The sequence below is a fragment of the Oncorhynchus nerka genome, linkage group LG4 (genome assembly GCF_034236695.1).
Source record: "Oncorhynchus nerka isolate Pitt River linkage group LG4, Oner_Uvic_2.0, whole genome shotgun sequence".
In the NCBI taxonomy this organism is placed as follows: Eukaryota; Metazoa; Chordata; class Actinopteri; order Salmoniformes; family Salmonidae; genus Oncorhynchus; species Oncorhynchus nerka.
In genome coordinates this window covers 67861956-67886147 of record NC_088399.1, presented here as the reverse complement: position 1 = coordinate 67886147, position 24192 = coordinate 67861956, and the positions used below count along the sequence as shown (strand labels likewise).

Genomic DNA, 24192 nt, shown 5'->3' with positions numbered 1-24192 from the left:
CCCCCTCGGACTCTATAGACTCTGTTATAAATGATGCTCCATGCTGAGAGCACCTTCGTTGCATACCTGGCAACTTGAGACCACCTCAGACTCTTTCATCTCTTTTGTTTATTTGAGTCACTGTGGGTGATGAATGGTACACCCCACTAAGTCTACTGACACGTGGACATACACAAAACACACACACACACCAAACATAGTGTTCAGACAAGATTTAAGATAAACACACTGCAACGCTGCTGGGATTTTCACGCTTAACAGTTTCCCGTGTGTATCACGAATGGTCCACCACCAAAAGGACATCAATCCAACTTGACACAACTGTGGGAAGCATTGGAGCCTGTGGAAATCTTTTGACACTTTGTAGTATCCATGCCCTTGAAAAATTTAGGCAGTTCTCAGAGCAAAAGTGGGGGGAAGGTGTTCTTAATGTTTATATTTCTGTATAATATTGTTGACTCTGCTGCTTATCTTGGACCAGGTCTCCTCTTGCAAAATAGAGATTTTATCTTAATGAGACTAACCTGGGTCAATGAATGTTAAATGGGGATATATATTTTGTTGTTCTTTCTTCCTTAGTTCTCCCTAAGTTCCATACCCACCCAGAGTCCATGTCAGTGGACGATGGCGGTGTGGCTCGCTTCAAGTGCCAGGTCAACAGTGTGCCTGAGGCCAACATCACCTGGGAGAGGGACAGAAACCCACTCAGTACCACCGACAACAGGTATCATCATACTAATATATAGGCCTGTACACTCACTCACACACACCTAAAAAAAAGGGTTATTGTTGGATGATTGCTAATGAACTTGGCGCTTGCCGTCACCCTGCAAGAGAGTTTGCCATATTAGTGATGTAGCTACCTTGCTGCAGATAACTACTTTTTCAAAATGCCTAACATTTAAATTCTCAGAATAACTATGTCACATCTACTGCATGTGGGCACTAACACCTCTTTCAACTCCTCCCCCTCACTTGTCTAGGTACACTCTCCTGCCCATGGGTATCCTCCAGGTGACTGGTGTGAGGCGGATCGACGCCGGGGTGTACCGTTGTGTGGCCTCCAACATCGCCAACACACGCTTCAGCCACGAGGCTGTGCTCAATGTGACCGGTGAGTGGGAACGACCCCACTGCTCAATGGCGACTCTCCATTGACAGCGCATCTTATTCCAGGACTAGGCTTCATCTGTGTCTGGGAAACCAGCCCTTACAATACAGATCATATAATTAGAGGGACCTGGCAATAGTGTTCCAATGGGTTTGTTCATGTTGCTTTTTTAAATCTACGATTTAAGTTGTTTGCGACACTCTCTAAATAATACTAAACTGACCATGTCCATGTCTACATGGTCTTACTCAGCTGAAGAAACGGTCTTACGCTAGTGTCTTATCTCTCTTTGTTTGTGTCCTTTTCCTTTCTCTACAGGCGGGGCTTCCAGGATCTACAAGGAGCCAGTTATCCTCTCTGGGCCCCAGAACCTGACCATCACTGTCCACCAGACAGCCATTTTGGAGTGCATCGCCACAGGGAATCCCCGGCCCATCGTGTCTTGGAGCAGGCTGGGTAACGATTGTTCTCATGCAATCAGAATGGCGTACAATGGCCTTAATTTCTACGATACTCAGCTGAGTTAATGCTGGCAGCTCAACAATGATTTGATCTCTGTGTCAGCTATTCTGCACTATGTTGCTCTGTAGACGGGTTAGCTGAGAACGTCACGAAAACGATGCACATGCTTCAATGGAACAGAAGGCCATTGTTTTTGCGAATTTGTATGGCCAGATAGCTAACGACAATGACAAGAAGCTGTCATGTGTGGAATCGCAATGGCTTGTTTCAGTTAGTTTCTTCTCGTTCTTGATACCATGCCTTGTTTTAAGGTCTTTTGACTGATGTCACGTCTATGCTGACATGACAAAAGATTGCTAGCAAGCTAACCAACCGCTGTAACAATGTACTTGAGAGACAAGTGCTCATTGTGCAAATGTATTTATGTTTTCAATAAACATTGGAGATGAAATATAGTATAGTTCTTGTCAACAATCTAAGCCAAACCCGTTTTGCCCCATAGTTGTGCATGCGTCGATTTTGTTGCTAAACAAACTTGATTTTTGATTGTATGAACCCTGTGTTTTTTTGTACTATGTTGTCTTATTCCTTTGTGTGTGTGCTCTCTCCAGATGGGCGCTCCATCGGGGTGGAGGGCATCCAGGTGTTGGGCACTGGAAACCTGATGATCTCGGACGTGTCGCTGGAGCACTCGGGGGTGTACGTGTGCGCCGCCAACCGCCCCGGGACCAGGATGAGGCGTACCGCACTGGGAAGACTGGTGGTTCAAGGTGAGCTCCCTCCAAACACTTATACCCTTTTCCGACTACTGTGCAGAAGTAAGTCGAGCCAAGCTGTACTGAGCTGGCCTGGTTTAGCATCCACCAATGTTGCTGGCACAGTGATGTGAAAAGAAAATATCTGAGCCATCAGAGTACGGTTTAGGTCAACACAAGAGTCTGAAAATGGTAATACTGTACCTGCCTCACCTCACTAAAAGGCACAGCCTGAAGGCTGAATCAAAGTAAAGTTTCAATAATTCATTAGGCATTTATTAAACAGTAAATGATATCCTCCAAGAATGCTTTTTCCATATCATAGTGAGCCTTAGCCAATGATCATGACAACTGACCATGACACTGAGGGATACACAAGATCGCAGGAAGGGGGAGGGGGGTTCACGTCCGGAACGTGGGGTGAGGGTGTGTGGGTGTAGGCTTTGGGCTTTTGGGACTGGCTGTATTGAATTTGGCCATGACTTCTGCCAGGGAAGGGAAGGAAAAGGGGTGGGTTTCTGAGAGAGGAGTTGATACCCAAGCTCCACCCTCTCACCTCACCTTTGCCCCCATTAGAGCTTTGAAGTGGGGGAGGTGAGGTGGGGATGGGAGTCGGTTGTTTGATAGAGACCCCGTGCTCCCACTTGTAATTAAGCATTGACGCTAATCTCCAGCTGGACTTTGTGTGTGTGTGCACTGCTGTCACTACCTCAGTGACAAGGCCCATCCATCACCCAGCAACTGTCCATACGTTCACCCTCCTCATATTTCTAACTGTCATTACCCCCATTTTAATTGGCTATCCTAAGTGTTTCTCATTATACTGAGGACCACACAAGGGTCACAACACCTCTGGTCAATGTGAGAGACCAACAGCATAATGGGAAACAAATTGCCCTACCGTAAACAACTATGGAAAGGGAAAGGGGGAAACCTAGTCAGTTGTACAACTGAATGCATTCAACTGAAATGTGTCTTCCTCATTTAACCCAACCCCTCTGACAGGTTTATATTAGAATGTAATCATGTTTGCTCTCCTGCCTCTCTAGAAGAGATAATCGGCACAGAATATGTAACTGATGTGCAATATATTGATGTTGATGTCTTAACATTGCATTTGCACTTTCAAAGTCAATCAATATCTTTTCCTTAACGAACTAGCCAAATATAGCTCTTATGAAGTACTTATTACAATACCTAATTACCATACCTGCGATAGATTAGCGTCCTGTCCAGTGGGTGGACTTGTACATAAAGCTGCCTCATGCTCCTGCCCCTATGGGTGTTCTGGTTTGGACAAGTTTTGTCTACTTAGTTACAATAGCTAGCGGCAAGCAAACTGTTACAATACCTAGCTACCAACATGTTACCTAATACCAAAACAAAATGTAGCCTGTAGCAACAAAATGTTACCTAACACCTAGCTAGAAAAATATGACCTATAAAGTAAACTAGATCTCCATATATCCCTTCACCCCTATAATCCATTTAAATTACTCTACTTTGCACCCAGCTGTTAAGGCTCTCCTGATCCATGTTGTGTCAGCCTCTTTGACCTGGTCAATCAATAGTTCTCCCTATCAGTCTTTCACAAGTGGATTGGCCATGGAGGACGTGGTCTTTAATGCATTCATACATTTATTGATTTCGCTCTATTTGTTAAAGAAAAAAGAACAAAGAGCTTTTTAGGATGGCGGTCACATGAAATGGGTGAAATGATTGGTTCATGGACATTGTCAATGTCAAATACAGGCCCAAAGTGACCTAAAATCCCCCAATTCCCTTTAAAATGTAATACTGGAGGTATATTCAGCTAGAATGTCCGCTTAATATTTGCTGATACTTGATACGGTTTTCAAAAGGTGTCTATGATACTGTTCTCAAAAGGTGTCTATGATACTGTTCTCAAAAGGTGTCTATGATACTGTTCTCAAAAGGTGTCTATGATACTGTTCTCAAAATGTGTCTATGATACTGTTCTCAAAATATGTCTATGATACTGTTCTCAAAAGGTGTCTATGATACTGTTCTCAAAAGGTGTCTATGATACTGTTCTCAAAAGGTGTCTATGATACTGTTCTCAAAAGGTGTCTATGATACTGTTCTCAAAAGGTGTATATGATGCTGTTCTCAAAATATGTCTATGATACTGTTCTCAAAAGTTGTCTATGATACTGTTCTCAAAAGGTGTCTATGATACTGTTCTCAAAAGGTGTCTATGATACTGTTCTCAAAAGGTGTCTATGATACTGTTCTCAAAAGGTGTCTATGATACTGTTCTCAAAAGGTGTCTATGATACTGTTCTCAAAAGGTGTCTATGATACTGTTCTCAAAAAGTGGCTACAATCCACCACCATAGTATGGACTTAAATTTGCCATGTTGCATCCAATAATAACAATACAAAGGTATTGGTTAGGCACAAATCATATAGAATAGCAATGGCCATGAGACTAATTACTTCACCTATTTTTAGCTCTCACATGTTCCCTATTCCTGCCAATAAGGCAAGTCTGATCATATAGAATAATATGAAATACTTTGAGATATGATGCTGTTAATATGTGAGACACCACTCAAGTTCAAAGTCCTACTTTGCAGTTGGAGACCTTTAGATATATGCATTGTGTAAAGGAGGTTATTGGAGGCCATAGAGGTCTGCTATTTCACACACTCTGTCCTCTTGACAGACTGTCTGTTTCCCTGTCCCTTCTGCTCTTAAACATTCCGGTCATAGTCATGATATGACGGGACAGGGGGACAGCCAGGATAGGACAGGACAGATGCAAGGCCAGAGATTTGGACAATGGGAGAGAGGAGAGAAAGAACAAGTGAGAAAAAAACAAGGGTCAGGATGTGCAGACGGTCATTGTGTGTGGGGAAGGGGGAGTGGAGGATCACCTCTCACCTTTAAACTCTGACCCCTTACCCTGACCCTGTCCTAGGAAAATGGTCGGAGTCGGGGAATAGAGAGAGTGCGGAACACCGTACCGGTCAGGACAGATATGGAAGGAGAGAGAGAAGGGGGTGGTTTTTGGTGTGGAGGAGGGTAAGATTGATGTGTCCCCCAAAGAGAGAGGAGGGTGACCAGTCCCCATACCCTGTCAATCGTTACTACGGTTTTTGGGTGAGTGGGGAGGGGGGACAGTTGTTCTCGTCACAGCTGGATGTCAGGCGGTGGGGGCAGAGTTCAGGGGACACTGAGGGAGGGGGGACACAAAGGGTGCAGGGCATTGTGTGATGACTGCTTTCTCTGAATGGAGGGCCGGTTAAATCATCCCCCTCATCCATTGCCTTCTTTGGGGTAGAACATTTTCTTTTAAAAAATGTGGAGATGGTTGGAATCGTTGAAAGGCTTTAAAATGCAGATCCCACAGCTGCCGGCTTACTGAGAGGGTATTTTTCACATTAGATATGAGTGTCAGAACCAAACAGCATATATGTCTGAGAGTAGAACATACGCTATATAGACACAAAAGTATGGACACCCCTTCAAATGAGCGGATTCGGCTATTTCAGCCACACCCGTTGCTGGCAGGTGTAGAAAATCGAGCACACAGCCATGCAATCTCCATAGACAAACATTGGCAGGAGAATGGCCTCACTGAAGAGCTCAGTGACTTTCAATGTGGCACTGTCGTAGGATGCCACCTTTCCAACAAGTCAGTTCATCAAATTTCTGCCCTGCTAGAGCTGCCCCGGTCAACTGTAAGTACTGTTATTGTGAAGTGGAAATGTCTAGGAGACACAACGGCTCATCCGCGAAGTGGAAGGCCACACAAGCTCACAGAACGGGACTGCGGAGTGCTGAAGCACGTAGCGTGTAAAAATCATCTGTCCTCGGTTGCACTACTGAGTTCCAAACTATCTCTGGAAGCAACGTCAGCACAAGAACTGTTCGTCTGGAGCATCATGAAATAGGTTTCCATGGCCGAGCATCCGCACACAAGTCTAAGATCACAATGTGGACTCTGGAGCAGTGGAAACGTGTTCTCTGGAGTGATGAATCATGCTTCACCATCGGTCTGTCTGACGGATGATCTGGGTTTGGTGGATGCCAGGAGAATGCTACCTGCCACAATGCATAATGGCAACTGTAAAGTTTGGTGGAGGAGGAATAATGGTCTGGGGCTGTTTTTCATGGTTCGGGCTGGGCCACTCAGTTCCAGTGAAGGGAAGTCTTGACACTAAAACATACATGACATTCTAGACTATTCTCTGCTTCCAACTTTGTGGCAACAGTTCGAGGAAGGCCCTCTCCTGCTTCAGCATGAAACAAACTCCATTTACAAAATCAGTTGTGTTAGAAATAGATCAGTTACCTTTTGATAAATATACTACACAGATGAGGGTCATATCCAAGCCATATATGGATATTTATATAGCTCTTAGTCACACGATCTATGAAACTATAACTAGGAACAACGTAACATAAGTGATATGTTTCAAGATGTAGTCCTACCACAAAAGACATAAAGCCCCCCCCTGGGCCTGGAGCCCTGAAATTAGGTTAAAATAGACTCTGAAATAGACTCTGAAATAGACTGAACCAAACTGGAAGGATGTTTAGTGTTTGTAGCGTATCCTCTAGCTGTGCGTAATTGCATAATGAATTATGTTGCTATAAATGTAATGTGGTTTGTCTCTTAACACTCATTCTCCTCATTCTTGCCCTTACAAGTGGGATATAACTACTGACCAAATGATAGAAATAACGACTGACCAAATGATAGAAATAACTACTGACCAAATTACAGTAAAAACTACTGAACACAAACAACAGTATGGGTGTAGGATATATAAGTAAATTGGGTAGATGTAATGTATGTATGCACTTAGTTCGATTTGAGTCCGTGTTTGAACTAGTCCTGACAACTGACCAGTATCCCTAGGTTATGAGCTCTGTGTTCAGTGTAGACACATCACAGATAAATGTGATTGATTTCATGAACACTGTTTGATTCTGTGGCGACGGAGCAAAGTGAGGGCTCAGGGACCCTAGACCCAAAAGAGATATATCCTGAACATAGGATAGCCACTCAACCTTGACCGGGGTCATTATAATTGGGCAGACTGATGCATTTTTGTTCAGCTCTGCTTGGCTCCACCTCCATGGTTGAAGCGAGCATGTAATAACCCCCCACACACATACGTGACAAACACACAAAACACCCCCCTTGTGCTTCAGACGTCCATTCCAGTCGCCCCTTCCATTCAGTCCAACAATTGGCTCAATAGTTATCCCTCAACAGTCCCCCCCCTGTCATCATCATCTATCCTAACCCTAAACACAAATGCAACTTATTCGCAGAACAACAACAGTCTGGGTGTATGAAAGCAGTATACGCTATCAACAGCAATGATTAAATTATAGGTCATCAGGCTAGTGATATGATCTAGCCACTCTCAATTTCAAGTTGTTGTACATCATCCATTAGGGCTCTGTGAGAAATACAATGCAAAAACATAGTGTAGACATATTGAAGGCCATTAACCTAAAAGCTACAATGACATACTAAACCAAGCAGTTAGAGACTGGCTGAAGTACAATCAGATTGTGCTGATCAACTGGCAGGTGTCTTCACTGACATTTTCAACATGTCCCTGATTGAGTCTGTAATACCAACATTTTTCAAGCAGACCACCATAGTCCCTGTGCCCAAGAACACTAAGGCAACCTGCCTAAATGACTACAGACCCGTAGCACTCACGTCCGTAGCCATGAAGTGCTTTGAAAGGCTGGTAATGGCTCACATCAACACCATTATCTCAGAAACCCTAGACCCACTCCAATTTACATACCGCCCAAACAGATCCACAGATGATGCAATCTCTATTGCACTCCACACTGCCCTTTCCCACCTGGACAAAAGGAACACTTATGTGAGAATGATATTCATTAACTACAGCTCAGCGTTCAACACCATAGTACCCTCAAAGCTCATCACTAAGCTAAGGATCCTGGGATTAAACACCTCCCTCTGCAACTGGATCCTGGACTTCGAGACAGGCCGCCCCCAAATGATGAGGGTAGGTAGCAACACATCTGCCACGCTGATTCTCAACAGTGGAGCCCCCCAGGGGTGCGTGCTCAGTCCCCTCCTGTACTCCCTGTTCACCCATGACTGCATGACCAGGTACGACTCCAACACCATCATTAAGTTTGCAGACGACACAACAGTGGTAGGCCTGATCACCGACAACGACAAGACAGCCTATAGAGAGGGGGTCAGAGACCTGGCCGGGTTGTGCCAGATTAACAACCTATCCCTCAACGTAACCAAGACTAAGGAGATGATTGTGGACTACAGGAAAAGGAGGACCGAGCACGCCCCCATTCTCATTGACGGGGCTAGAGTGGAGCAGGTTGAGAGCTTCAAGTTCCTTGGTGTCCACATCAACAACAAACTAGAATGGTCCAAACACACCAAGACGGTCGTGAAGAGGGCACGACAAAGCCTATTCCCCCTCAGGAAACTAAAAAGATTTGGCATGGGTCCTGAGATCCTCAAAAGGTTCTACAGCTGCAACTTCAAGAGCATCCTGACGGGTTGCATCACTGCCTGGTACGGCAATTGCTTGGCCTCCGACCGCAAGGCACTGCAGAGGGTAGTGGGTACAGCCCAGTACATCACTGGGGCTAAGCTGCCTGCCATCCAGGACCTCTACACCAGGCGGTGTCAGAGGAAGGCCCTAAATATTGTCAAAGACCCCAGCCACTCCAGTCATAGACTGTTCTCTCTACTACCGCATGGCAAGTGGTACCGGAGAGCCAAGTCTAGGACAAAAAGGCTTCTCAACAGTTTTTACCCCCAAAAGACTCCTGAACAGGTAATCAAATGGCTACCCGGACTATTTGCATTGTGTGTGTGTGTGTGTGTCCCCGCTCTCTCTCTCGCTCTCTCTGCTCTCACACTACCTCTCCCTTAGACCCTGTTTATCTCTCTTCCCAGGCCCAGTTTCTCTGGGCCTCAGCCAGGGAGGGGAGAGGGCAGGGGCTCAGGGGGTGTCAGTGTCAATAAATCAATGAGATGCTTAGGGGGCAAGAGGGGCTAGGGCTGGGGGTCTCTACATATATGCATGTCCCATTGTGTGCTATTGAACTTGGTGTCAGGCGGGACCGTGAACCCCGCATATGTCCTGGGGACACCGGAGAGCCAGGAAGAGTCAGAAGGGGATAGAGAAGTGGGGGTTAGGGTAATATTAGGCTGTCCTCTGGAAGTCTCTCCCGATGTTAAGTTCAAGCTCCAGGAAGAGGAGAGGAATGTTTGTATAGCTCTGTTGAGGTAGATATAGGGATGTTTGTATGTATTGATACACCTGCATTTGTTAACATTGAGGTATATGTAATGTGGGCAGCATGCTATAGGTTACTATAACTATGGACAAAGTGTTTTCTGGTCAGGTCACATGGTCAGGACCAACTCAGGGTCCTACTGTGCATTTAGGATTTGAGAGCTATGTTTCTATCAGGTCAGAGAAAACTGTATAAATCTATATGGTCTAGAGATATGGTCAAATCAAATTCACTTCTGAAAGTCCTTAATATTAGGACTGCAATGGTCATAACCACCTTTATACGATAGTATAGCTAACCTCTATAGTTCATTATAAGAATGACAGCACGTAGAATTCAATGCTCTCCCCAAAAAGGCCTTGTCATTCTAATCAATGCCTTTCTCCTCTCTCTCTCTCTGTTTACCCTCAACATCTGTCTTCTGGCATCCTCCTCTTTCATTCATCCTCCTTTTCTATACAACTATTCTTCGGCCTTTCAATTTTTTCTCGAAACAACCTTTTTATCCCTCCACTTATCACTAGCCTGCTTACTTTCCTCTCTTCTCCTATCCTCTCACATTGTCCTCCTTTCATTCTCCTCATCTCAGCCACTTCCCCTCCTGACTTTTTGATAGTGCTAAGCCTATATTTGACTTTCATGCAGTTATATAGTATCACAAGCGAATGCAATTGTAGATTGAATTTCCCCCACAGTGATACAAGGATTAATCACTTATATACACAATACACTTACAACAAATTCCCAATTCTCTCCCCACCAGCTCCCCCAGAGTTCATGCAGTGGCCGCAGTCTGTCTCGAAACCAGCGGGGGGCAGTGCTGTATTCACCTGTGTGGCCCAGGGGGTCCCTGAGCCTCACCTCATCTGGTTGAAGAATGGCAAGATCCTGATGCCCAGCGACAATGTCAAGCTCACCAACAACAACAGGTACTGTACACCAGGGGTGTATTCATTCCGCCGATTCGGTTTTGAAACATGTCTTAAACGGAATGAAACGGGGAGGGACCTACCAGAATTTGTCCAATAGAAACTCTTGTTTTGCTCTCTTTGCTTCCGTTTGGTAAACGGTAATGAATACACAGCTGGGTTTACATTTAAGCAGACACTAAGTCTTATCTATAGCAATTTAGGCCTATAGTCAGTGCATTCAACTTAAGTAGGTAAAACAAACATACCAAAATGCAAGTAAAATGTTCGTTGAAATATACGCTAAATCTGCAAAATCAGTACTTCCCCTAGATTATTTTCCAAGTGGACCTACAGAAGAGCAGTTCATATATTTCACCACAAGGTGGCATTTTTGGATAGTGGCTGAAATCTCCCTCTGATGAGTAGGCTGAAGCTCTGTATTTACACTGAACAAGAGAGGATGGGAATCAATGGAGCTGTGAGGGGAACGGCACCTCAGTACCTCCAGGCTCTGATCAGGCCCTACACCCAAACAAGGGCACTGCGTTCATCCACCTCTGGCCTGCTCGCCTCCCTACCACTGAGGAAGTACAGTTCCCGCTCAGCCCAGTCAAAACTGTTCGCTGCTCTGGCCCCCCAATGGTGGAACAAACTCCCTCACGACGCCAGGACAGCGGAGTCAATCACCACCTTCCGAAGACACCTGAAACCCCACCTCTTTAAAGAATACCTAGGATAGGATAAAGTAATCCTTCTCACCCCCCTTAAAAGATTTAGATGCACTATTGTAAAGTGGCTGTTCCACTGGATGTCATAAGGTGAATGCACCAATTTGTAAGTCGCTCTGGATAAGAGCGTCTGCTAAATGACTTAAATGTAATGGTTATGTTTTTAATCACAAAGAATTCCACTGTTTATCTGAATATTTGTTTGAATACATACAACCAACCCATTTTTATGTTGTTTACACAATATAGCAATGTTTTAATCTGTCCTAACTCAAATAAACAATCAAAAACCGGATGTAATCTTTTATCTCCATTATCCAGCACCCTGGCCATGACGCGCATCACCTCGGAGGATGAGGCCATCTACCAGTGCATCGCTGAGAACATGGCAGGCACCAACCAGGCTAGCGCCCGTCTGGCTGTGTCCCTGGCCAAGGATCTGCCCGACTCCCCCCAGGGCCTCACGGCCACAGCCCTCTCCCCCAGGGCCCTGCAGCTCACCTGGATCCAACCGCCAGCCGAGATCACCGACGGCATCATCGGCTATGTGCTCCACAGCCGCAAGATCGGAGGTGAGTGAGAGTCTGTGTGATAATCTATCAGCGTTCAAAGCAGAGCTAAGAGAAAGCTCTTTCTTAATTGCCTCAAAAAATCTGTCGTCTCCTAGCCTCCTGTCCTTCATTGTGCTGATCTAAAAGAACTGGCCAGGTGAAAGCCAGCCTAATGATGAGTTTATTAAGGACAGATTTTTAAGCAATTGAGATAGCACTTTGTTTTCTTTCAAATACTTTAGTTGCTCTTGCCTGAGTGTGCCTGCTGCAATGGAACTTAACCCTAATTTATATTACTTCTGCCACAACAACTAATGATGATACTGCTTGTTGTTCCCCCCAGAGCCGGACAACAGAGAGCTGCAGGAGGCAGTCAGTAAAACCACCTTCCAGCACAACTTTATCAACCTGGAGCCAGCCACCACCTACTCCATCTACCTCAAGGCCTACTCCCCACTGGGCGCCAGCCAGCAGTCCAGCACTGTGGTGGCCACAACACTAGGGGGCGGTATGTCACCAGGAACATGTTAATGCTATGATCAGCTTACATGCACACTGCTTGCGTTGCAAAATAAATCTACACATACATCTTATCCAATCATTGCACTCACACTGCTGTTGCGCGTCTATTTGTGAACCTCGACGTGCTGCAAGTCCTGCCTTACCCATCTCCTCATTGGTTTTAAGGAGCATATACCAACGTGCCATGTCCTCATTGGTTTTTAGGAGCATATACCAACGTGCCATATCCTCATTGGTTTTTAGGAGCATATACCAACGTGCAATGTCCTCATTGGTTTTTAGGAGCATATACCCACGTGGGTGATTGAAAGATGAACTGAGGTCCACACTCCAGTCCAGTTGGTAGTGGTAATGCACCATAAAGTTGGTTGCCTTCTGCCATATAAATTCAGAAGAAGAAGAAGCCTGAAGGAGGAGAGATTACAAAAAACGAACTCGGTTTATCCTTTTATCTGTGGATTAATTGTCGGAGTAGAGGACCTTGTGCATTTCAGATGTCACGCCCTGATCTGTTTTACCTGTCCTTGTGCTTGTCTTCACACCTCTCCAGGTGTCGCCCAATCTGCCCATCTCCAGGTGTCGCCCACCCGGCTGTCTGTGCCAGTTCGTTTTGTTCGTTCATACCTGCCAGCTTCCTTGCTCCTGTCTTTGCTATAGTCCCTGTTTTCTAGTTCCCAGTTTTGACCTTTCCTGCCTGCCCTGACCCTGAGCCTGCCTGCCGTCCTGTGCCTTTGCCTCTACTCTGGATTACCGACCTCTGCCTGACCTGACCCTGAGCCTGCTGTTCCGGTGCCTTACACCCTCTCTGGATCATTCACCCCTGCCTGACCTGACCCTGAGCCTGCTGTTCCGGGGGCCTTACACCCTCTCTGGATCATTCACCCCTGCCTGCCTTGAGCTGTCTTTTGCCTGCCTTTGCCTTTGTTTTGATACTTCAACCTGCGTGTCCTGATCGCGTCTGGTGTGGGTGGGCAAAATCAACATGCACGCGCGCGAGCAGTCTGGTCAGCATGTCAGCTTCCCCAAAGCCTAACCGTAACCATTTCCCCCGTGTGCAACATAAAGGGTCACACTTTATAATTACTTTCAACAATAACAATTAATAAACTGTGTATGAATAGTGTACTATTATGCTATTAATAAATGAGTGTTTTTATTTATTTAACATTTATAAACATTTACTTAAATGTAAATGTACTCACATTTATAAGCATTCCTAAACATGTATAAGCATAAATCATGTCTTATTTATAAAAGTTCTAATTAAATATAACCAAATAAATTGATTCTATTATATTATGGGGGGGGGGGGGATGTAACGCTAACCTAGGATCAGTGTCTAGTGGCTACTTCACTCTACCCCACATACAGTAGCTAAAAATGATTCTACGGCCTGATAGCCTGCCTGGTTATTTACAACCTGTGATCGAATGATGGTGTTTATCTCCTCTTCCCTCTTTTGATGTCATTTCATCATTTTTACATCTCGCATCACCCTTTTCTCATCTGTTCTCTCCATGTCTGGGCACTTATGTCAATACTCATACTATTTCACTCTTCTTCCGTCACTGATAAACACTTCCTTGTTTAATTCTCCCGGTTTTACGATCTCTTTGAGCTTTATCATAATTTCATCCTCGTCCCTCTTTTACTCTCTCTCCAATTGTATTCAATTCATACACCTTCTCTTTCATACTGCCTCTCTAACCATCTCTACACTATTTCTATCTTTCTGCTGTCCTTTCCAATCATTGATTAATTTAATGTCCTAATCTCTACTCCTGTAGTGCCCACTCCCCCTACCTTCTTCACCAAGGTGGTGAACTCCACTGCGGTCCAGGTGCTATGGGAGCTCCCCAGCAAGCCTGGCAAGGCAGAGGGCTTCAGGCTCACCTACCGCAGGGTCCCGCACACCAACTTCCAAGGGCCAGTTCAGTTCCCCTGCCACGTCAATGCCCACACCATCTCCCGTCTTGGTGAGTGAGTGAGAGTGAGTGAGTGAGTGAGTGAGTGAGTGAGTGAGTGAGTATGTGTATGCATGAATTATGCAAGAACAGAATCATATCACCTTCAGCAACAGAGACTATGAATTATTAGTTTGTTTTTATTTGTCTCTTAGACACTGGAAAGAATCAGTTAACATAGTAATGTATATGTACCTTTATAATATTTTGTGCACTTTTCCTACCACATTAGTCAATGTAATAATAGTGATGCAAGGCTGAAATAATAAGAGAGTGAGGAAAGAAATACAGGAAACCATTTACATTTGAGTCATTTAGCAGAATGTCTTATCTTGGAATGAAAAACAAATAAACACACCTGAGGTAAATATGTACTCTCTCCTATGCTATTAGAAAAAGCAATAACGTAGAAAAAAACAGGCTAATAATTAGAGGGTTTGAAAGTCTTTATTACATGAGCATGACAAGGGCTTTAAAATCCACTTGATATTGATGTTCCAAGTTCCAATTTTTTGTTGTTGATAAAGTTATTAAAATATTATATTCAGATTAAGATTACATTTATTATATTTCATGTTATAAAATATTATATTAAATGATAACAAAAATATACAAATTTTAAATGATTTGTAAAGACTTTGCCAGTTATAATTCAAATTAGTTGTATTTACCCCTGGTGAAATACATATATTGTAATTGCTTTCCCCTGATAGCTGTCTTTTTATCCATCCCCTGCTACCACATGTGAATTGATTGCTCCCATCTATCTTTAGAGTGCGTACTGTTAGGTGACCTAAACTGGGATATGCTTAACACCCTGGCCGTCTTACAATCAAAGCTAGATGCCCTCAATCTCACACAAATTATCAAGGAACCTACCAGGTACAACCCTACATCCGTAAACATGGGCACCCTCATAGATATCATCCTAACCAACCTGCCCTCTAAATACACCTCTGCTGTTTTCAACCAGGATCTCAGCGATCACTGCCTCATTGCCTGCGTCCGTTATGGGTCCGCGGTCAAACGGCCATCTCTCATCACTGTCAAACACTCCCTAAAACACTTCTGCAAGCAGGTCTTTCTAATTAACCTCATCTATCCTGGAAGGATATTGACCTCATCTCATCAGTAGAGGATGCCTGGTTGTTCTTTAAAAGTGCTTTCCTCACCATCTTAAATAAGCATGCCCCTTTCAAAAAGTATAGAACTAAGAACAAATATAGCCCTTGGTTGACTCCAGACCTGACTGCCCTTGACCAGCACAAAAACATCCTGTGGCGTACTGCACTAGCATTGAATAGTCCCCGCGATATGCAACTTTTCAGGAAGTCAGGAACCAATATACACAGTCATTTAGGAAAGCAAAGGCTAGCTTTTTCAAACAGAAATTTGCATCCTGCAACACTAATTCCAAAACGTTTTGGGACACTGTAGAGTCCATGGAGATTAAGAGCACCTTCACTCAGCTGCCCACTGCACTGAGGCTAGGAAACACTGTCACCACCGATAAATCCCCGATAATCAAGAATTTCAATAAGCATTTCTCTACGGCTGGCCATGCTTTCCACCTGGCTACCCCAGCCTCGGCCAACAGCTCTGCACCCCCCACAGCAACTGGCCCAAGCCCCCCCCCCCCTCCTTCACCCAAATCTAGACAGCTGATGTTCTGAAAGAGCTGCAAAATCTGGATCCCTACAAATCAGCTGGACTGGACAATCTGGACCCTATCTTCCTAAAAGTATCCACTGCCATTATTGCAACCCCTATTACTAGTCTGTTCAACCTCTCTTTCTTATCGTCTGAGATTCCTAAAAATTGGAAAGTGGCCGCGGTCATCCCCCTCTTCAAAAGGGGAGACACTCTAGACACAAACTGTTACAGACCTATATCCATCCTGCCCTGCCTTCCTAAAGTCTTCGAAAGCCAAGTTAACATACAGATCATCGACCATTTCGAATCCCACCGTACCTTCTCCGCTATGCAATCCGGTTACGTAGCTGGTCACGGGTGCACCTCAGCCAAACTCAAGGTCCTAAACGATATCATAACCGCCATCGATAAGAGAGAGTACTGTGTAGCCGTCTTCATCGACCTGGCCAAGGCTTTCGACTCTGTCAATCACTTCATTCTTATCGGCAGACTCAACAGCCTCAACAGTTTCTCAAATGACTGCCTCGTCTGGTTCACTAACTACTTCTCAGATAGAGTTCAGTGTGTCAAATCGGAGTGCCTGTTTTCCGGACCTCTGGCAGTCTCTATGGGGGTGTCACAGGGTTCAATTCTCAGGCTGACTATTTACTCTGTAAATATCAATGATGTCGCTCTTGCTGCAGGTGATTCTTTGATCCACCTCTATGCAGACGACACCATTCTGTATACATCTGGCCCTTCTTTGGACACTGTGTAAACAAACTTCCAAACGAGCTTCAATGCCATACAACTCTCCTTCTGTGGCCTCCAACTGCTCTTAAATGCTAGTAAAACTAAATGCATGCTCTGCACCCACCCGCCCGACTAGCATCACTACTCTGGACGGTTCTGACTTAGAATATGTGGACAACTATAAATACCTAGGTGTCTGGCTAGACTGTAAACTCTCTTTCCAGACTCATATTAGCATCTCCAATCCAAAATTAAATCTAGAATCAGCTTCCTATTTTGCAGCAAAGTGTCGTGTCTTTGGCATAATTAAAGTGAAGACTTATTTTATCAAATCAAATCTCTGTAATTATTATTAGGTGATTAAACTAATCATGTAAATGTAATTAACTAGGAAGTCTGGGCACAAAGGAAAATCTTTAGATTACAAAGTTATAATTTTCCTAAAATAACTCTTCAGATATTTTAATATCTGATCAATTCTTATTAATGAATTATTCTTTACCTCACGTTAGTCTCATTCCAAATATCGTAAATTGCTGGTTATCTGCATGAACCCAGCCTTTACTATGAATCATCCATACACCAATTGTCTTAATCATTTATTTACTAGCTAAATAATCACAGAAATGCATAATGCATATACAAACAACTCACTCATTCGGGGATAATTGCATTCAACATATATTTACACCCAGTGTGTCATCGTGATCTCTGTTGGAATCATCAGTCCTTCTGTTGAAGAGTACATACAAGTCTCTCTCTTTCTGCTTCCCTGAAGATCAAAGTATTTCATGGTTAGAATGGATACTTCAGAGTACTATTCAGAAATGTTCTCATAGATACAGTGGGGCAAAAAAGTATTTAGTCAGCCACCAATTGTGCGAGTTCTCCCACTTAAAAAGATGAGGCCTGTAATTTTCATCATAGGTACACTTCAACTATGACAGACAAAAGGAGAAAAAAGAATCCAGAAAATCACATTGTAGGATTTTTAATGAATTCATTTGCAAAATATGGTGGAAAATAAGTATTATATTCTTATTAGATAAGAATTAGATGCAAAGCCCATAATTGAGAAATGTACATATTCAGAGATATAGTGTTTTCCTGTCCTCTCTGAGGTCACCAAATTAAACACACTTGTCATACCTGTCCCTTAAGTGTCCACGGACCATTCCCACCTTCTCACAAGTAGACTTTTTGTATCAAATCCCCATTTTGTGGATTTAGGAGTTCGCCATATGAAATACTTTGTTCTCTCTATGTGTCTCTTTCTGCATGGCCAGGGGGAGAGAGTCTCCTCCAGGAATTTACGACTTGAGATAACAGAACCTGGGTGTAGGAGAGCGAGAGAGAGGGGATGCCACGATCTATACCTAGAAAGGGCCACATCTTGACAAAAGCCTCCTTCACTCATGCTGCCAAACATACCCTCGTAACACTGACTATCCTACCGATCCTTGACTTCGGCGATGTAATTTACAAAATAGCCTCCAACACTCTACTCAGCAAATTGGATGCAGTCTATCACAGTGCCATTCGTTTTGTCACCAAAGCCCCATATACTACCCACCACTGCGACCTGTATGCTCTTGTTGGCTGGTCCTTGCTAAATATTCGTCGCCAAACCCACTGGCTCCAGGTCATCTGTAAGTCTTTGCAAGGTAAAGCTCCGCCTTATCTCAGCTCACTGGTCACCATAGCAACACCCACCCGTAGCACAGCAGGTATATTTCACTGGTCATCCCAAAAGCCAACACATACTTTGGCCACCTTTCCTTCCAGTTCTCTGCTGCCAATGACTGGAACGAATTGCAAAAATCACTGAAGTTGTAGACTCATATCTCCCTCACTAACTTTAAGCATCAGCTGTCAGAGCAGCTTACTGATCTCTGCAGCTGTACACAGGCCATCTGTAAATAGCCCATCCAACTACCTACCTCATCCCCATATTTGTTTTTGTTTTTCTGCTCCTTTGCACACCAGTATTTCTACTTGCACATCATCATCTGCACATCTATCACTCCAGTGTTAATGCTAAATTGTAATTATTTTGCCACTATGGCCTATTTATTGCCTTACCTCCCTAATCTTACTACGTTTGCACACACTGTATATACATTTTTCTATTGTGTTATTGACTGGACGTTTGTTTATTCCATGTGTAACTCTGTATTGTGTTTTTCGCAACTGCTTTGCATTATCTTGGCCAGATCGCAGTTGTAAATGAGAACTTGTTCTCAACTGGCCTACCTGGTTAAATAAAGGTGAAAATAAAGAATTTAAAAAACACATTGTCTTAACTGAATTGCAGAAAATTCAGGAAAAAGATGTGACATTGATTTTCCAATAAGGCTAGCTTTAGGCCAGAGCTGGCTTTAAAAGGTTGCAGTAGTGCAGAGAATAACAATTACCCCATATTTGAATGATTATGTGACATCAAGTTAATTACCATGAACATGGAAGAGAAACTTAATATCCCTCTGTAGCACAGACATGTGAAAGGGAGCTCTTTAAAAGTGTTTTCCCCCCTTACATGCTTTGCTGTATTTGTAAAAAAATAAATGTAAAGACACCTAGTGGAAAATGACTGGATGGGTTGGTGTCATTGCATTTAGAACTTAAGTTTTCTCCTACTGTAGCAATAACGAAATCTATATCGAGAGATTAAAAGATGGAGACATGGGAGGATGTTGGCGGTATCGAGTTAGAGATGACAGAGTGAGAGAGTTGAGAGGAAAGACAGTTGTGAGTTAGGGGGGAGGGAGGGAGTAGGGGAAAGGAACAGTCCAGGCAAGAGAAGTGAAAAATGACATGCTCCTCCATCTCTTTCAATCGCCCAATCAATAGCTTTGCTTTTATCGAGCGAGCAATCTATAAAACTCGGCCAATATCTCTCCATTTAAAATATGACCTTCAAAGTTGTCAAAGGGAATTTATAATGTGATACTGTCACCGTGTGACTTGTTCTTGCAGAAACCGGCGCGGTGTATGAAGTCAATCTAGTGGCCTATAACGGGAACGGCGAGAGCGGTTGCTCCAAGAGGCTGGTGTCACTGACAGAAGAGGGCACCAACGCCAAAACCAGTGGTGAGTGTCCAAATAATATTAGAGTCAAGTCAGTATTGAATAATAAACTATATTTTCTAGACAAGTATTAGTTTTTTGGTGATCTTCTGTCCTTTTTGCTTCAAGTGCATTTTTCAGTGACTCTTAGTTCGTTTTTTTGGCATTGCCTTATGATCTAATATGTCTTTCTGTATGTTACTGTGTATTGTACTGGCTAATGAGTGTATGGATGTGCACATCATGTGTTTCTTGGTTGCAGGTGGGGAGAACCAGTGTAACTGTATACAGGATGGCGAGGGCTCGATGGGCGGTATCGTGGTTGGCATTCATATTAGCATGGCCTGCATCATCTTCTGTGTGCTCTTCCTCATGTTTGGATACCGTCGCAGGTAAGTAGGGGCCCTACCTGATGGGACCCACTAGGTGTTGCTTTGCTTCTAGTACTGTACTTTCAGATTGGATTTTTAAGGCCAGGTAAACTTTAGATATATCCTGATCACCCTGATCACTCTTGGCAGAGTGAGATTATGAATGTTAACTTCGGTATATTACATGTTAGTTGTATTCGTAAAGTCGTGTGTTGTTTTTAGAGTGGACTTGTGTGCGTGTAATATTGAAACATGTATTAATGTCCCCAGTCTGTTCTGTAGTAAAGGGACTCAGGACAGCTGGTCTGTGCCAAGGGGGGAGGACCGGGGACACCTGGGACAAAACGGGATCCCCAAAGAGGGGGTCACTCGTCCGGCAGAAGTCGCCCTCAAGTTAGTGCCTCAGGTAGGAGGACCGGTGCACTGACACATTGACAGACTATCCTGACTCATTCACTAAACTGAAAACACTAAGCTAACCTCTCACATAATGTGGCCATTAGTTTTGTTCATCCATGGCTCCATCGGCTGTTTTCATCCCTATAACAGACAGGAGGTGACTGAATAGATGTCCCGGTCTTATAATTGAATCATAGATGACATTTAGAGCTGCATGATATGGGTTGCCAGGACACAGCATTGACGTCACAGTAGTTTGGCCTCCAGGGATAACTTAGTTTCTAAAACAAAGTTGACACCTTCAGGACATCTCGAGTCGCCAATATCTCAGGATGAAGTGATCTATCATGCTCACAATCCCATCTCTCTGTTGTCACAAGCTCATCCAACTATTCGATCTGAGATCTATATCTCATCCGTCTGTGATATCTGACCCCATGGGTTACAAGCCTCAGGACTCGAGTCAATTAAACCTGGATTTGTTACCACTGAATGAAACATTTTTACCACGTCAAGCAAAAAGGATTTTACTTCAAAGTGTTCTAGAGACTATGGTGTGTTTTTCTAAAGGGCTTTAAATGTTTTATTTGATTGAATTGTCAGAGCTGTGTTGAACAACATCGATGTTACTATTTCCAGGGGTAGAAATGATGAACAAGATGATTGGTCAACAACAACGCAGATGTAATCATCAGTGGACAAAAGGAGAGATAAGATCGAAGTTGCCAAATTATAGACTCTGACACTCCGTCTTTTGTCTCTTTTTCTTTTCCAGAGTCGTGACTCCACATCTCAGGGAGGGGCTCTGGTGCGTCCAGCCCAATGCCAGGTCCTCATCGAGCAGCACTTGTCTGGTCTGCCTGGGACGGGCACTGGCTAACACTCGCCAATAACCCCTAAACCCCTCTTTACCAACAATTACCCACCCTCCACCCCAAAGGTTTGCCTGTTGATGGTTCCTCCACCCCGCCTGCCCAACCAAAGCCACCCCCCCCCCCCTGCCACCCTAGAGTCCTGCGATGCCAGGGGTCCGCCATTGTTCTATCAGTCGCCAAAAAAACGTTCTGCTGCTAACGAACAAAAGCTCAAAGTAGCTGAGTGACATAATGCTCCATGTTTCCACTGAACTCTCTCGCCTTCCCTCCCTTCTCTTAAACCAAAGTCTAACGCCTTTATGTTCGGTGTACATGTGAATGCAGAATGCTAGCCTTGAGAAATGCCTCCACCGACAGATTCCATCCTATTATGTTGGGCTTTCGTATGTTACCGAGGGGAGCATCTATAACCAAAATGTTCTCTTTCAATGGCGTCCCCTTGGTAACAGTACATACACTTGCAAGGTGCTTATCGCTAGGATCTCTATATATGTTCCAGTCCACTTAGGACATGTTTGAACTAAGTGTACTAAATCCCACTGAGAATTCCTGGTAACTTCCTGTTAGAGGGAACAGTACATTTTTGTTTGCCTTTGATTAGCCTTAGCTCTGCAATACGTAACAGACGCAAATGACAAAGCGGCCTTGTTAATAGCCTTATGGAGGTATGAGTCTCATTGAGTTGATTGTCTTTATCACCGTACTAGCCTTGAGACAGGTTGAGGTCCGGAGGAACCATAAAAGGCAACCCCCCCTCTTTAACAAACCACTCAAACCAAATTCTGCCTCCAAAGATAGCTACCTCAGTCTGATGTGATTGTCTGAGTCACAGTTGCCTGCTGGATGCTGCTAGAGCAAGACTACCTCAGAACTCAAAAATAAATCCTGTACCCTTAATACCCCCTCCCCCCACTCTTTGTGCCAATGCCAGTGTCCCGTGCCAGCCATTGCCACTGCCCCACGTCAGGGTACCCACCTGGATGACTACCATGGGAAGCCAAACCTTGGTAGTATCTGAGTGTCACCGTCCCCCATCTCCTGTTCACCCTGCACTTGCCTTAGCCAAGTCTTCTTCGTTCTTTGTCACAAGCACAAGCCTTTGTCCTTCAAAGCCTGAGGTGGTCCAACAGGTTTGGTGATTTTCCTTGAAGATGCAGGGATGACTTTATTTATAAAGTGTTTGGTGATCATACATGCGACAACTCCTCCTATGTTGCACAAATGTCCATCTCCAATGATGTATTTGTGATTGGATGGTACCTTATGGAAAACATGGACCTGAAAGAATGTATCTACGATCCTTTGGCCCGTTTAGAAATGAAATGAGATATGCTCAGGCCTGTTTCATAGTCCTCCTCCTCCAAAAAAAAGAACTGGTCATCCTTAGAAAAGATTAAAGTCACTTGCTTGTTTTGTCCACACAAACGAGATGGAATTCCCCAAAGCCAAACAGGTGATTGTTCTAGGCCATGCTGATTGGTTGGCTCTCCAGATGCCCAAATCAGTTGCCATGGGAACTTGCAGGTGCTGTGAGTTGATGGCTGAAAATATTGTTTCCAGAGAGATTAATGGAGATACTAACCTGGAACGCACGGACACTGCACTAGTTTCCACTGTAGAACACCTCGTCAGCCTATCCCAAAAAGTTTTTATATGAAAACCAAGCTGAATGATGTCCAAAGATGTACAATTTGTAATGGTTATCGTTTTTTTCTTCATAACCTTCTTTTAAGAGAAACGACGCCGTTGTTTTCAGATTTTCGTTGTTCCTGTTTTAAGGGGTAGCCAGTATGAAATGCTTTAACTGAACCTAAGCCAAAAACATTATTTTTGATTTAATTGCCATTATATGATACCTGAATTAGCATTGTTTAAGTCCTTTTGTATGGCTTTCTTGGCTTGCCCCTTTTGACATGGAACTGTCACATTTTGTTGAATATAACTTTAAATGTTTAAAGAGTAACCAAATGAAAATGGGATATATTTTCGAGGAGATGTTCTATGTTGATGCAAAAAAAAAGGAGTATTTGTTTTCTCTTTCTAATAGTAGCGTTGAAATTGCCAAATACCTAGCTGTCTTATGGAAAATACTATATTTGATCAAATATGTCTGACTTTTTATGACCCTTCCTCATGACCAAAGCACAGGATCATCCACGTATGTGTGTTCTCTGTGACAGTTTGTGAACCTTGAGGTCAAAAGATGCCAACACAAACCATCTAAAACAGCTTTAAATTGTTAACAGAAGATGGCCGGATAAACCAAAGAACATAACTATTTTAATACACTTGGTTGTATTGAACATGTAACTGAAATGTTATTAAAGTCTTTACCAGGCTATCTTTGTACAAAATAAAAACAGTTGAATAGGCCCACATAGGTGGTTTCTTAATAAAGCTCTACAGTCCTCAAGGTTCATGTCAAACCCCTAAGGAGTGTTAAAGGTTTACGCAGAAACACTGCAGTAAAAAGTCTGACAAAGTCTTTTACTCCCATCCTCATTTCTTATTTTATAAATGAAAGGGGTGAAACGAATGTGATACCAAAAGAAAAAAAAGTGTTGTGATATGGAAGATTTTTTTTTGTGTGTGAAGTCGTGTAGTGGTAAAGCTAGATGTATACTTTTTTTTAAACAAACTGCTGGTTCTTTTTTTAGAACTTGATTTCTACTACTCCTTTTTTTATTCTACTCAACATTTTATTCTTACTGCTGTGGACAGAAAAAGTTGCCAAAACTGAGACTTTATGTGAATTTTAAAAAAAAATGTCATTGTTATTAATAATATTAATATTAT

General features: G+C 43.5%; 1 pseudogene; it reads left to right on the top strand.

The window, feature by feature from the left end:
- The first annotated feature begins 611 nt into the window (after positions 1 to 611).
- On the top strand, positions 612 to 20147 carry LOC115128787 (immunoglobulin superfamily DCC subclass member 3-like; annotated as a pseudogene).
- The last annotated feature ends 4045 nt before the right edge of the window (positions 20148 to 24192 follow it).